Consider the following 15,810-nt stretch of genomic DNA (forward strand, 5'->3'; position numbering starts at 1 on the left):
AGATGGTCAGTGAGGGGGCGGGGGGGGGAGGGTAAACACTTCTATCCCAAGCTTGTATTTTTCGGAAAACAGAAGGGAGAATCCATGTTTCTTGAATCCAACTCTTTGCAGAATTATTTTGTGGTCTCTTTCATTGGGCCAATTACATTTATGAAGATAAATTATGACAGGCGAGAACCCACTTGCATGGATTACTGTGTGCTAACTACATAATTAGCGGCCTCGACTAGGAAGGGAGTTTGTTAGATATTTCCGTAAGAAAAAAAGACATTATGATCCATAAAAACAATGAGCAATGATAATTTCATTTTTATTGGTCATTTAAAAACATTCGCTGATAATTCTCCCCATGCTTAATAGGCATATGTTTGCTTCCTTCAGAATACAACCATAAACGCATCGCGGAAAGCGCTCTTCCATAATTGCTCAACCTCGCTCCCGTCATCAAAGACTTTCAAAGACGGAGAGTGTGGGGTGCAGCAAGGGCACTGGAGCAGGTGGTTCCCATTATCCTGAATCAGAGCCTGGTACCTGGGCCAGGTCCAGCTCGCGCAACCACACTGTTCTCAAGCCAGAGGAGCAGCACACCTGAAAGCTCTTATCCCCTGGCTTTCATTTCAATTAGCGAACAGCCTGAAGCCACAGACTCTCCTCTCTATTGATAGTCCTGAGGCTCTGGAAGTCTTTGCAGGAGACCAGAACCCGGGCCAAGGCAAGGGCAGGGATGATCAGCGTTAACTATAGGACTGAAGGACCAAGGCTGGCAGCAAAGGAATGAAAGGTGCTTAAAGGCTAAATTGGACTGGTTGAATCCTATCAAATCCTATCCCTTGAGATTGTGGCAGAGACTTCAGGCCCACTGCCACTGCTTCTTAGCTCTTCTGGAAACAGAACTGGATTGTTGAATACCCTGGGAGCTAGTTAGCAGGCTCTCATGTTCAGAACAACAGCAACAGCAAAAGGATGCTTTCATGTGTTTCCAGAAACACATGAAAAAAGAAATGGTTTCTATATTACTAATGAAAATTAGATTCTCCGCGTGAAGTGTGTGTGCAACCCCCCCCGTGTGTGTGTGTGTGTGTGTTGTGTGTGTGTGTGTATGTGTGTGTGTGTGTGTGTGTGAGAGAGAGAGAGAGAGAGACAGAGAGAGAGAGAGAGAGAGAGAGAGAGAGAGAGAGAGAGAGAGAGAGAGTGCTGATTTCAAGAGACATTTTCTCACCATTACAAGGCCAGCAACCTATGGAGAATAAGGGGATGGAGTCGCTAATTGGCATCCTCTCAGAGGGTCTCGCTGACCTTGGGAGCATTCTGATTTCATTCTAGAAATGATATTTTCCCGATATTTTTGCTTTGATGTGATAAGATCCTCGCATCTGTGTGTGTAAGGGTATGTGTGCAGGCACCCATGAATGTGTGTGTGTGTGCATGTGCAGAGGTGTCTCATATGTAAATATATGTATGTGAGTACATGTCTAAGTGAGGCAGAAATTGTATCTATCTCTGTATGTGTGTGCATGTCTGCACGCGTCAGCATTTATATGAGAATGTGCATATGTGTGAGACTAAAGGTGTTTGCATGCATATATAAGTGTGTATGTGAAGGTGTGTGTGTTTGTGTTGTTTTTCAGTCTCAGTGTTTCTTTATTGCTAGGTCACCAGAATTCTCCCAGTGCAGAGCAAGTGGGGCAGAGGACATATAGTGGACACCCCTGAGGTCCTCCTCTGAATATCAGATACTTGGCTCTTGTCTTTTGTTGCCTCTGTACAAGCCCCAGGTCCTGTGTCCACTTCCTGATCTAAGTGTGTCTGACATAGTGTTCTGTGTGACTTATAGTTTTACAGATTGTTGCCATGGTTTTATCTCCACAGTTCTTGCATCAATGTCCTTGCTTTCACCAATGCCCATGGTCCCCGCTGCTCACCATCCACCCTTTCTCTGGTCCTCTGCATCCCGTTGGCTTCCTGACTATTCTATACTATGGCATCGTGTGGCAGTCTTGGGTGAAGTTTGCGCTGGAGGATAGTGTAGCACAACCTGAAGGAGCCCAGGTGATCCGCCTCTGCTGGAGCTGGACACAGCTCTACAGTCCATCCTCCAGAGGATATTCGTATTCCTTGGCATGCTTTTAAAAAGACACTCACTTGAGTGGCTGTGACAGCAAGTGCTTCCATGAAATGTTACTAACCAAAGAGAAGGCTCACTTTCATTGCTTGGATTCTAGAAAATGTCTTCCTGTAATGAGTGGATAGACAGCTTCTCTCGCTAGTGACTTTTGTCTTATTCCTTACTTGATTGCTAACATATGTCTGATTCATCAAACAGTTAACAGCACCAAACGAAGCCAGCGGTTACTCTGAGAGCTGCCATTTTCAATGGGACCATGGGGAACGCCATTCCTTACCAGTTAAATCAAAGTCAGTATAATATCTTCCTCCTGGGATGTGCTAAGGACCAAGGACAGTCACATCCTAACTCTCCATAAATGCCATCTGTTATTATTGCCGTAGACGTCACGGTGACTGAGTGACAATGGGGGTGAACAGCATGGGTCCTGCCCATGAGGAATTCCCAGTCTAGTTGCCAAGGCAGATAAGGAGCGAGAGGCATGGAAATGAGACCGTGGGGATACCACAGGAGAGACCCTTCAACTCTGCCTGAGAGAGAAGAGGCTGCCGGGGGAGGCAGGTCCATTCAGTTCAGGCTATGAAGGATGCTTAAGACGTGAATGGTCCAAGAGGGGAAAAAGACACTCTGAGCAGATGGGAGAACTGCCGTCTACACTGACTAACGAGGTGGACTGAAGCATACACGGGAAGTTAGAGTCATTAGGCTTGTGTGAATGTTACAGAAAGTCTCCAGTGCCACGCCAAGGGGGCCTCTGGGTCTTATTCTGCAGGCCATGGAAAATGGTTCTAACATCTTAAGCAAGGGATTCTGGCTACTGCCAATGGTGAAAGCTGTTATTATAAAAAACAAAGTACATTTACTCAGTACTGAGAAATATTTTCGGGATTAAGAGGCCAGCTTTTCAGTTCTTCAGCGAGGTGGGCTGCTATCTGGCAAGGGTCAAAAAGGTTGACCTTCCAGGAGCTGTGGGACCCTCATGTCCAGAGCAGGTAGCCAACTTGAGCTTACCAAGGACCATGAGAAAGAAAGAATTTAACATCACTCAAGATTTCTCCTGTTTCTCCAGCTCTGGCAGGGCATGGAACAGCGGCTCTGAGGGGGAAATCACATTTAAGAAACCGAGGCACTGAGGTGAATCACAGTGGAAGTGGCAGCCACGTGGGCCCGAGTTTCAGTCGTTTTCCTGACATCTGACTCATTGTGTGAACACCGGGGACAAACAGCTTCACCTTTCTGAAGCCTGATTTCCTCATCTGTCAAAGAGAAAGTTTCACAGAGCTACAGGAAGGACTCAGTGAAGGAAGGCTTAGGAAGCATCCATGTGGATGCTGGGCATACTACAAATCCTCGCTAAATGGCAGTTATTACAAAGCCTGCTCACACATGCCTTCTAACCCCCAAGTCCTCTTTCTCCCCCAGCTGTGCTCTGAGCAGGGCTTGGCTGGTGCAGAAAGTGCTGCTGTAGGAGAGTGGAAGTGGAGAGTGTAGCCCCCTGCCAGGCGCTTGCAGCCAGAGGAGAGCAAAGCTCCCTCACCCATCTCTTTTGCACTTCCCCTAAGAGGCCAAGAAGTGTATCATGTGTCTTTACCCTCTCTTGGACCTTTGAAGTATGAGCTATAAATGGTAAAAAAAAAAACACATCAACCGTGCTCTCTCCATGAATATTTATTAAGATAGCACTTTTAAAACAGAGCCATTTGAAAAGTGAATCTCTGAGGAAAACCACATCTTTTGCAGCCATTGATCTTAAAATATTTCCTATGAATACACTTGCCACTAGAAAGATGACGCGCTGCTTTTTAGTATTTGTTCTGGGTGAAATCACAGATCTAGCCTCGGTGATTTTCACAGGCTGAATAGTATTGACCACACCATCTCCTGGACCAGATTCAACTTTTATTCCAGCCTCTGGTTTGTTATTTCCTTTCTGTTTTCCCCAAGATGTCTCTGGGATTCACAACAGCTGGTAGAGGGGAGACTGAGTACACACTGCTAACGGGTGACCCCAAGAGCAGGTGGTGAAATCCTCTATATGAAAGCTGGAAGAGTTTTGAAAGTCATGTGGTCCAGTACCCACCCTCACATGTGAGGATGCTTTTAAAGATTCAAACAGGATTCACTTCGCCACCCTCCCATTGGACAGGCCAAGCTTAAAAGAACTATGAGGTCTGTGTCGGGCTATGAATGCCAATGGAATCCATATCTCCACTGATAGCAATATGAAATATGAATTGTTACAGACCTTTTAGAGAGCAGGCCACACATTGATTAATATGAAAATAGCACATGCCCTTTGAATCCCCAGTTTACACTTTGGGGACTCCAGCATATAAACACCCCTGTGGAGTGTGGCTGGCTGTGGCCTCAATTGTAACGAATCTTGTTTAACATCAAGAATCAGCCTGGGTATGCACTCAGACAGAGGAGAGGGTGGCGACCAAATTGTTCCCCGATTCTGCAGATTAGTGGTCTCAAGCCAGCACTTTTGATGTTATTTAATGAGAGTGCACACCTCCAAACTACAGATAGTTACTTGTATGTATTATCTTGTGTGCATGATGAACAAACATAAACCAGAAATTTTAAAGAGTTCAGACAAAAATAAATAGGGATCAAAGGTTGAATATGTTTCTCCTCGTGCCAGTGGGGTGGAGCCACCTATCTGAGAAATCTCATCCGCAGAAGGTCATGTTGCATACTAAAGGAATGAGCAGAGCATGTGATTCCGCAGAAAAGAAAAAATCAGGGCATCCATTGTATGACCATATGTCCCCCTAAGTTCTGTCAGTATTTGTAGGTGGAGGTAGATGCAGACAGGGCCACTTGTTACCACGCAAGTGTTATCTGAGTTTATACGAATGCAGAGAACGGAGTGGACGTTATTATGCCCATTCTCCTGGGAGGGGCTCATAGGAGAGTGGGAAAAAGACAGATTTGGGGAGATGATTTTAAAAGGTCACTGAAAATGAGAAATATCAATAAAAGGATGCTAAATGAAAAGAATTGGAAGCTATGAATAGACAGACTCAAGCCTATAATCCCAGCACTTGGGAGGCTGAGGCAGGAAGATTACCAAGTTCAAGAACAGCCTGATCATCAGACTTTGACCTTGTTACAAACAAAACAAAACATCTGTGCCTCTATGGGCCATTTTAGCTCATCTGGTTCGAACTAAATCAGCATGAAAAGGGATAAGAGAGTGGCGTGGGTAAATGAGAGTACTGACTTGGTGAGGTCACAGTGTTTGTCTTGTATTTAGATCATCATTTTAGGATTATGTGCAATGCCTTCTTCTCGCAACACAATGATACCAATTATCTTGCAGAGACCTCAGAATGACCATGTGACAGGCTCCGTGGACCCACATTCTCATGTGTTCATTTCACACAGCCAGGAAACAGGCCAGGGTCTCTCAGGTCTAAGCTCAAGTCAGCAAAACTAGATTCCAATCACTTCAGCTAGGCGCTAGGGCTCCAATGGTCCAAAGGGCTCTCTCTGTCCAGGGAGACAAATCACAAGGTCAAATCCAGTTTCTGCTCATAAATGGTTACGACAGTGACCATTCTAAGGGAGGGGAGAGTGTCCTCTAAAGGTTCACAGCCAATTAGTGCTAAAGTTGCTTCTAAAACCCAAGTCTTTCGGACTACAAGGGGGGAATTTTCTCATTCATTGAAGTTTCATTGTCTACCTCCCAGGGCTGGTGACTTTGACAAAAGAAGGCTCATTGATTGAGGAGGCCAGGGCAAGCAAGAGGAATCAACAGGAGGCATCTCTGAGAAAACGAGAGGCTAACTCACTGGGCAACTGCGCTGTTTTAAAGAGTCAGAGTAGGTGATGGGGCCCGTATTGGCTAGTTTTTCTCAACTTCACACAAAATGTCATCTGGGAGGAGGAAAGCTCAGTAGAGAAACTGCCTCTATCAGATCAGCCTGTGGGCACCCCTGTGGGATGTTTTATTGATTAGGAAGGCTCAGCTCACTGAGGGTGGGGCCACCTCTTGGGCTGAAAGAAGTAAGCTGAACAAGACTTTGAAATCAAGCCACTTAGCAGCATCCCTCTACAGTTCCAGCTTCTGTTCACGCTCAAGTTCCCGTCCTGAATTTCCTCAATAATGGACTGTGATTGGGGTGTGTAAATCAAATTAACCCTTTCTTTCCCAAGTTCCTTTTGGTGGTGGTGTTCATCAGGGCCACAGAAAGCAAACCGGGGCAGAAATTGATATGAGGAATGGGACTTATTCCATATTGCTAAGCTATGCTGCGCTGTCAGGACAGGGCTACCTGAGAAAAAGACCCTCAACCAGGTGTAAAGGAAAGAGCAGGAGCCAGTGCGAGCATAGATGCTGGCCCTGCCTTAGCTAGGAGTAGGACAGTAAGGCAGCCATGTGTAAGCCTAGCCACACCAGCGCAGCTGGGTGGGCTAACATATGATGTCACTGGCTCATTTCCATCTATTGTTCTTCAGCAATTGAAGATACACATAAATTTGCATATGGTATCTCTGGGCCAAGATATTTGTTCAGTTAGAAGATTTGCTCTCTGGCTTCCCAAGCACAGATTGTCCTTTTCCTGGTCCTATACAAAAATCACATGGATCTTTATGTAGCTCACTGCTCTGAACTGCAGAGCCAAGTTCAGGCCACTGAGAAGGGGGTGGCACACGGAGGAGGTCCTGATGGTACCTGTGGCGTGAATATCGGCATCATCATTCTGGGTACTCAGAGGAGCACAAGGCAGCACGAGGCCTAGGATGCCACCCTTAAGAGAACCCAGCTGTGCCAGAGACGGCCCCACTGCTCCTGGCTACTGGGCTGTTTGAGAGGAAAATTGAATTATAATCTTAACATCCTTAGTACATTTAAAAAATTTGTCAGAGCAATTAAATGCTAATAAGGCAAGGGAGATTAAATGGATAGTTTTCCTTAAAGATTACCCTCCACCACCCAAGGTCAGGTAGAAATTGGAAGTAATGTAGTGGTGGCGTCCGATCACTCTGGCTGAATAAATGTCACATGAAAGCAAGGAGTCATTCAGTTTTCTATATCTGAACATCTCATTAGAGTCTGTGTCATTTAAAGATGTATCGGGTGGCAGAAAGGTGACATCTGAGGTCTCTCATGGTAAGCCAAGCCCTTAATTATCTGATGGAGGTTAATGTGGCCATGGTATGGGGGGAACTTGGCATATAGCGGATTAATGTATTCCATTAAGAATAGGTTTCATGGTGGGCCGGGAGCGTGGGCCGTCCACTAGGGTGCCTAACCAGAGTGATTCTTGCTGGTTGCATGACAGGTGGAGGCGGAGACCATGAAAGAAGTGATGGCAGGGCTGGGGTTATGGTTCCTTGCTATGCAAGCATGGGGACCTGCGTTTAGAGCCCCAGAAACTTTGTAAGGACAGGCATACAGCAGCATATGTAATCCCAGCACTCTTGGCAGTGAGATGGGAGGCAGAGATGATGGGGACTGGCAGGGGGGCTAGCCTGGCCTCCACAGCAGCAAACGTGAAGAGGTTCTGTCTGAAACAGAGCAGAAGATGAAAGCCGGTACCTGAAGCTGTCCTCTGATCTTACACACGCGCTATGGCATGTAATGCCTATATATGTGCTCTCTCTCTCTCTCTCTCTCTCTCTCTCTCTCTCTCTCTCTCTCTCTCTCTCTCTCTGATTAAAAACAGTGATGACCGTGGTTGGAAGCGATGAGATGCTAGAAAATAATCCTCATCTCCAATAACAAGGAAGGCAGGAGCCCAGCAGGATTACTTGTCTGGAGAAACTCAGGTGAGGATGCTGAAGCTTGTATAAGGGTGAGGTGAGGCCCAGGTGCAAGAAGTCTCAGGATGCCACGACTTCAGGGTAGATCCTGATGTTTACTGTCTTTGGAGGTTTGTGCTCTTCTGCACTCCTGGACTGCGTTGGGTGACTTGCTTCTCATGGGTACAGTAATGATCGGTGATGTGATGCTATTTCCAAGACCTGGTTACAGAGGACGGTGGCTGGTAGCTTGCTCACTGCCTCTGTGGTGTTAGGGATTAAACCCAGGGATTTATGCAAACGTTTTTTACCAACTGAACTACATCCCCAACCCCAGAAGGGAGCCTTCTATGAAAAGAAAGAAGTTCTGCTGTAAACTTAGTGGCTGGTTTTAGGTGAGGAACTATAGAGCCACGAGAGGTGGGGAAGCTGCCACTCTCCACCTGTTCCGAGGCAAAGAAGACCAGCACAAGCTCTGGTGTAGAACCAAGTTGTGGAGCCTGTTGTTAGACTGTCTTTTTGAATGTCCATGGTCAGGAATTTTACTAATTTGTATCCTGTTCCTCTCCAAGAGTTAGGAGCAGATGGTTGGCCACAAACTAATGTGGTGACTCAAAACAGCACTCGGACAGAATTCGGTGTGTGCCATGTTTCTCTCCTCCTCACACCTGCCACTCTGGGCAGTTTCAACCCAGACCAGTCTCTGAACTAGTTAACGAACCACTGGTAGCAACACTCTACCACCTGTCTTCCTCAGCATCTCCCAAATGGCAAAGGCACAGCTGTGTTTCCCAGGACAATACTATCTTCTTAGGAAACTCCTAAAACCTAGGTGATGTTAGGTTTCCATTAGTTCCTCTTTATATTCTCCTTACAGTTTCCCGGCCTGCTGTGCAAACCAGGTTCTCTGCTAGTGGCAGAGGCTGCAAAGGTAAGTACAAAATGCATGCTGTCCTTGGCTCCAGCAGCTTAAAATTCTAAAGATGGCAATATATAAATACAGCTTTCCAAGAGAATGAGAAGTGTTGGAGAACATTTTCATTGAATTAAAAGAAGCGGATAAAAAATAAAGAATGGGAGAGATAAAGAAAAGTTATCGTTACTATTATCATTACCATAAAACGACTATTAGACACTGTCCATTTGAGGGAATGTGATCAAACTTGAGAAACCAAGCGAGTGCAAGTCCATCTGCTATGACGTCATTGGCGAGGCCCTGTGCTTTGAGTGGGATACGAGAAGACTCATTTTTTTCACATGATTATGTGGATGAATTAAGCCAAATTTTAGAATCCACAAGCTAGATGAGGCTTTAGATAATTCTTAAGCTTTAATTGTTTTTAAAAGAAGATATTGAGATTCAGAGAGAGGACATACTTTCCCAAGGCCATGTAACAAGCAAATTATCCTCCCAGATGGGAGCCCAGGTCGTCTTGGTCCAAGTCAGCATCTGTGTGAAGCTCTTAGGATGCCTGACAGTTTCAAAGGCCTGATATTTTAGGACTGGCAATAGACTGATCAGCAAGTATCTCTTTCTCATATATGCATATATATGTATTTATATAAAATAATAGATGAGCGATCTGGTAGTAGGCCAAGGAAGCACATGCTTTATTCCAACAGTCACTGGTGCTTTGGCATTAGCTCACTTGATTACTCTTCCTCCAGCAGGCAGAGCTGCCATCCCCAGATGATACAGTGGTTCACTACCACTTTGGAAGGAAGGGCACACATCTAGCGTGTGTCTGGAGGTGGCCCAGCATACTTCCTCGGAGCAGCTTTCCAAGTACTAAGGATGCTTGATCGATGGCCTTAAGGAGGGAACTCGAGCACCCACTGTAAAGTCTCCTGGCAAAGGATTAGCAGCGAAATAAACAGTGTCACTTCCAAATGAGCTGATAAGCACATTTAATTTCCATTGAGTTATTGAATTTTTTTTTATATTTGTGTATGGAGGAAAATCTAGTTTCAGCCACAAAGTGGTAACTATGGATAAGCATGCTCACATTAACCTCCTGAGATCCTTGCCTTTCTCTACACATCACGAAGACCTCCACCCTGGCGTTCAGGACGTTCACTCTAAGCCATTAGGACTTTCCAAGAAGAGCTACAAGGAAGAGACAGAATCACTTCTTTTGTCCCTCCAATTTCTAGTCCACAATGAGGTTACGGGGGCAGGGCAGAAGAGAGGACTCTACTGGATTTACCCCCCTCCCCTCCAATGACGCTACTCCTGTTCTACCCAATATTTCATTTGGAGAAATACTAAAGCTGGATGGTTCACCACACCTGGTGCATTAGGTTTCTGTTTGCTGTGACAATATACCTGACACAAGAACTTGAAGGAAGGAAGCGTGTACTTTGGTTCACAGTTTGAAGACACAGTCCATCACTGAAGGCACAGCAGCTAGAGGATGAGACAGCTGGACACACGACATCAGTAGCCAGGAAGCAAAAACATACCAGTGCCTTTTCCTCTTCACTCCATCTGAGATCCCAACCCGTGGAACGGTACTGCTCACGGTCAGCCTGGGTCTTCCCGCCCAACGAACCCAATCTAGAACCTTCCTCCTAGACACACCCTAGGAAAGTTTGTCTCCTAGGTGATTCTGCATCATATCTACTTGACGCTCAATATTAACCATCGTACCTGCCTTCCTTCGGGAGACAGTTTACAGCACACGCAGTGGATCTGTTATTGCTTGAAGTGGGCCTCACCTGTAGGCTGAGTCCATTGTCAAGAATGTCTCCCAAAACCATAGATTTTCTCCACAAATGCATTATGAGAAACACAACAGGGCCAAGCTTTTACAGCTGTTACAGTTGTTACCTTGGTCTTCTTTTCTGCCAAGCAGAGACAGTAATCAAGTAGTAACAACATCAGAGGACTAAGGTGGACTGAGATAATGGACAGTGTAGCTCAAGTGTCCAGTAGGAATTCTTTCCTAAGGACGTCCAGGTCACCTTCATGGACTGACTTACACACTTGTCTTGGCACAGCTTCTTACTAAGTCTCTGACATCCAGTCTCACACGGAAGAAAGTAACCTTTCAAATCCCAGAAGCTTTCTTCCTTACCAAAGTGAGTGTGAGTTCATGGTGCTCTCAAGTCATCTGGCCACTTTGGAGACCCGGCGTTACCTGTCTCCTCTTGCACATCTAGTTGGGGCTTACAAGTGTTACCCAGTGTTCCCAGGAAAGTCTAGGAACTTGGCTCACATGGTTGCGCAAGGACCAGTCACTGTAGCCATAGAGGTGGACCATGTCATTGACGTAAGGAGAGGCCAAGGGTTCTACCTGAAGATGGTGAGACTCACAGTACATGAAAATCCAGAAGAAACGAGGGGCTCTGATGACAGAAGCTGGGGGAACAGACATTGGCAGTGGAACCAACAGCCACCAAACCTCTCATTTTTTTGGGTGAGAGACCGAGAACAAATCAACCTGGTCATCACACTCCCCATCACTCAAAAACCCCTCTACTCATCCTTGTTCAGCTCAACACACCCCACACCAGTGGCAAACAACACGCGATCAGAGCAACCAACTCCTCCCCAGCTCTCCATGGGCTGCTTTGGATACACTGGATTCTAACATCCCCTGTTTCCTGAGTCTAAAAGAAAGCTGGGCCCTAAGGATTTTTGCAGCCTCAAGAAGAACCTTCAGTTCTTCCTCCCTGCCTCCCCGCTCTTGGGGCCGCCATGAGAACCAAAGAGCTCTTGCTACTTTTAAGAGGAAAAACTGCATTCTGATGTGCAAACACGCTCGCATATTCATGCACTCAAAATCTAATTTTAGCTGCAAGAAGCTTCATTATAAGATGCTCACATAATTAAGCAGTTTTCTTCCCAGGGCCTGGGAGCCTGTCTATTCTTCTCTCTCATTTACACATCACTGAGATTATCAGAATGTGTTTTAGTTCTTTAAAATTATATATTTTGGTTTTTCCAAATTGATCCACAACAGGAGATAAAATCCATAAAAATTGCATGTTTTAAACACAGGTTTGTGCCACTTCACAGCCTTGCTACTGGAGTTGGAATCTGTAGACAGTTAGGGCTTTGCTGTTCTTTTCGAATTGGGTCCCGATGCAGTTATCACACGCCTGCTTTCCAGACAGACTGGCTTTTATGATTTGGCTAGTGGGCATAGGAGCATCCTCTCTAGTGAGCAGCTGAGAGTCATGGATGAGTCGAATGGACTTCTCTAAAAGGGTGGGCAGATGCCCCCTCCTAATGAAGCTGATTGGGTTGACCCGTGGAAGGTCAGCCGCCACCACAGGGCCTTTGCACTCATTTATTCACGCAAAAAGTGAGCCATATGAATTGGTAGTGCTCCAGCTGACAGGAGGCGAGGCCTTCGGGTACCTGGCAGCTGTGAACGTATCACCCCAACTTCCCAGATAAACTCTCTGGAACTGCTATTCTCCCAGATTCCTGGGATGGCAGGGGAAGACCAGGACATCATGCTTGGCTGCAGACCCTGCCAGGTCTCCCTCCACACCCTTCTAAGCCTTCCTTTGGGGATCTATTGGGTGACCAGCAGGAGGCCACGGATCATCTCAGTAAGACTCTAGCTCTTTGCTCTCCAAAGTCTGACATCATGTCTGCTGTATATTTGAGACTCTGGGATGCCGGTTTTTCCTGGCTTCCCTTCAAGATATCATGGATTCTCCTAGGTAACTGCCTCGATTGTTCTTTCAGATTGAGTGGTGGATATATCAAGCCTGAGTAGATTGCTGGAGACTCTAGCCTTACCAGGTTTATGCTGAACTGAGTGATCCTAAGAGAAGGCCAAGAATAGGTTCCTTAGATTTGGTCTTTGCATAGTGCCTTAAATATCCTGCATGTTCCATTTATGTGATTTCAAAAAGCTATTATTTCCTTTGAGTAATTCATTCCTCTACCCTGTCTTCAACCCCCCTAACTCTGCCTTCCATGTGATCAATTTTGCTGGCAAGGCTTTCCATTGAGTTTCTTATTTGATTTATTGACTTTTTTTCATTTCCAGTTTAATTTCAGTTTGGGCTTTCTTTAGAATTTCTACCTATTCATTGAATTCTACTTTCATATCCTAAATTTCATTCAGCTGTTTGTTCTCTTTCCACACTTCAGAGGCTTTATTCCCATTCTCTCTGACTTCATTCTGGTGTCTGTCTGTGTCCTATTTGAAGTTTTTGAACATGTTTATCATAGTTCTTTTGAACTCTTTGTCTTGCCTTTTTTTCCCTAAATTGTTCTCATGAGGGGTGCTTACGATGGGAATGGCAATTCTTATTGGGGACAGGCTGTGTTCTTGTATTGCTTATGTTACTCCAGCGAGACATGGGCGTTTGAAGTTAGTTTGAAGGGTGATTGCCTGCATGACTGAATAATGCTGAGCCCAATATTCAGGGATTCTTAAACAAAAATTCTAGTGCCAGGTATGGGACACTTCCCTGAGTTGTTGGCCATTGTCTTCTTGGTGTTTCTATTGATGTAACAAAACACCATGACCAAAAGCAACTTAGGGAGGAAAGTGTTATTTCACCTTACAGCTTATTAAGTCCATCACTTAGGGAAGTGAGGACAGGAACCCAGAGCAATAACCAGGAAGTAGGAACTGAAGCAGAAGCTGCAGAGAAGTGTTCTTTATTGTCTTGATCCTCATGGCCTCCTCGGCCTGCCTTATTAAACTATTTAGGACCCTCTACCCAGGGATGGCACAACTCCCGATGGCCTGAGTCCACTAAAGACAACTATTCATCAAGATAATGCACCACAGAGTTGCCTGCAGAAAGATATGATTGGGCATTTTCTCAATTTTGACCCTCTTTTCTAAAGTGACTTGAGTTTGTGTCAAGTTGACAAAAAAAAAAAAAAACTAAGCAGGGCAGCCATGGAGGCCCCAGAGTCACGGGAAACCAAAACAACGTGTGTCATTCTTCTTGAATGGCCACCAGAACTAGTTGATAAGACACGATTGCTAAAGAGATCACACATTTTGTATGCAATACACAGAAAAATAAAGATGTAGCTGAGCTGGCATCCTCTTCCCTGATGGCCAGCTTTCACAGTACTGAAAGGAGCAAGGCAAACTACTGGCCGGGGTGCTGGGAGAAAGACTTTGTCAAAGTTAGCTCTCATTGTCAACTTGAACCTCCTGGGAAGAGGGAACTTTAACTGAGTTTTCCCCATAAGATTAGCTTATAGATAGCCACATTTATGGGCATTTTCTTGATTGGTAATTGATGTAAGAGCGCTCAGGTCATGGTGGGTGGTGCTGCCCATAGGCAGGTGGTCCTGGGCTATAAAGGGAGTTAACTGAGCAAGTCCAGGAAAGCAAGTGAGTAAATGGCTCTACTCCTCACTGCTGAACAACGGGATACTGATGGATTCTGGGCATGGGGCAGATAACTGTTTTCCTCACTGATGCTGTGTCCTCACTGATGCTGTGTCCTCACTGATGCTGTGTCCTCACTGATGCTGTGTCCTCACTGATGATGCTGTGTCCTCACTGATGTTGTGTCCTCACTGATGTTGTGTCCTCACTGATGTTGTGTCCTCATTGATGTTGTGTTTTTACTGATGTTGTGTCCTCACTGATGATGCTCTGTCCTCACTGATGAGCTCTCCATGACCCAACAAATAGTTTCAAACCTGTGGTTTCACAGATGGCCCCGATTAAACTTAGTGGGTTACAAAACAAAATAAAATGATATGGGTGTGGGAAGAGGACTTGTAGGCAGGAGGCAGGGTGTGATTAAAAAAGGATAAACTCTACAGGAAGGACTTGTAAACTTAGGAGCAGATATGCAGCTAGGGGAGGTGTTCTGTGGTACAAACTACCACCCTATATTCCCAGATAAGAACACCTACCTAGCCAGGGAGCAGGTTGGGACCTATCCATGACCATCTTCTCAAATGTCCACACTGCTTCTCCTTCTATAAGCTTTGCTTGGGTTGAGGGATGTCTCCCCGAGGGCATTCCAAGGGCAAGACCCTATGCCTTGCCAGGGTTACCTCTCATGGAGAAGCCCTATGGAGTTTAGGCCCAACCTGTTCTTCACCCCTGCCAGGGCCCATCAATCCCCACCTCTTACTCCCTCTCTTGTTCCTTGCTCCCAAACTACATCAATTTCTGAGCACAAGACACGCAGCAAAGGTGACCTAACAAGGCTTGTGAGCATAAGCAGTTATTCTGGTCTCAGGCTGGCAGGCTAGGCTGAACGCTAAAAGGCTATGAGAGCCAAGTCCATTTCTACGTCCCTCCTCTGTCCTCACCTACCCACTCCCTCCTCTTACTGCAGAGGTAGAGGGACCTCCAAACCTCCGCACATGCACACATGCTGTCCCTCCTTTCCTAGCAGGGGCCATTCTCAATTAAAACCACCTCTAGACTGCTGTGAAGCATTCCCTGAAGATCCTGGGGATGTAGCTCACTTAGCCCTTCTGAGATCACATAACACACACTTTCCTCTGTGACTGGCTTCCCACACCCACTGGGACAATCCCACACTGGTGAGACTGGCAGGAAGGGGGTCACACTCATCATCGCCCTGTGAGTAGCACAGAGGGCAGAGTGGGGATGACTAAGGAAAACTATATCCCTATCTTACTGTCTTTTGATGAAGACATGGACCAAGGACGGGGAACAAGGTTAGCCACAGAAACAAAGCCAGAAGTGTGGTGGAGGCAGTGTCATGGTAGCAGTGACAGGCAAAGTCAGAGTCAATGTGGTATCAGGGAGGTTTCTGCCATAGGGGGCGGGCAGAGGCTTTGTCAAGCTTCTTCAAGGATCACCTGGCACTCTGTGCTCTTTTGTGTAGCCCAGGCTAGCTTCAGATTCACGATACGAAGCTGATGATGAGCCTGAGGGCCTGAGTCTACTGCTTTCACCTCCAAAGTGCTGAGAAGGAAGGTGGATGTTTCTATACTTGGCTTGTACAGAATT

This window comes from Alexandromys fortis, unplaced genomic scaffold, assembly GCF_014885135.2.
Source record: "Alexandromys fortis isolate MF-2015 unplaced genomic scaffold, M_Fortis_MF-2015_v1.1 scaffold_84, whole genome shotgun sequence".
NCBI lineage: Eukaryota > Metazoa > Chordata > Mammalia > Rodentia > Cricetidae > Alexandromys > Alexandromys fortis.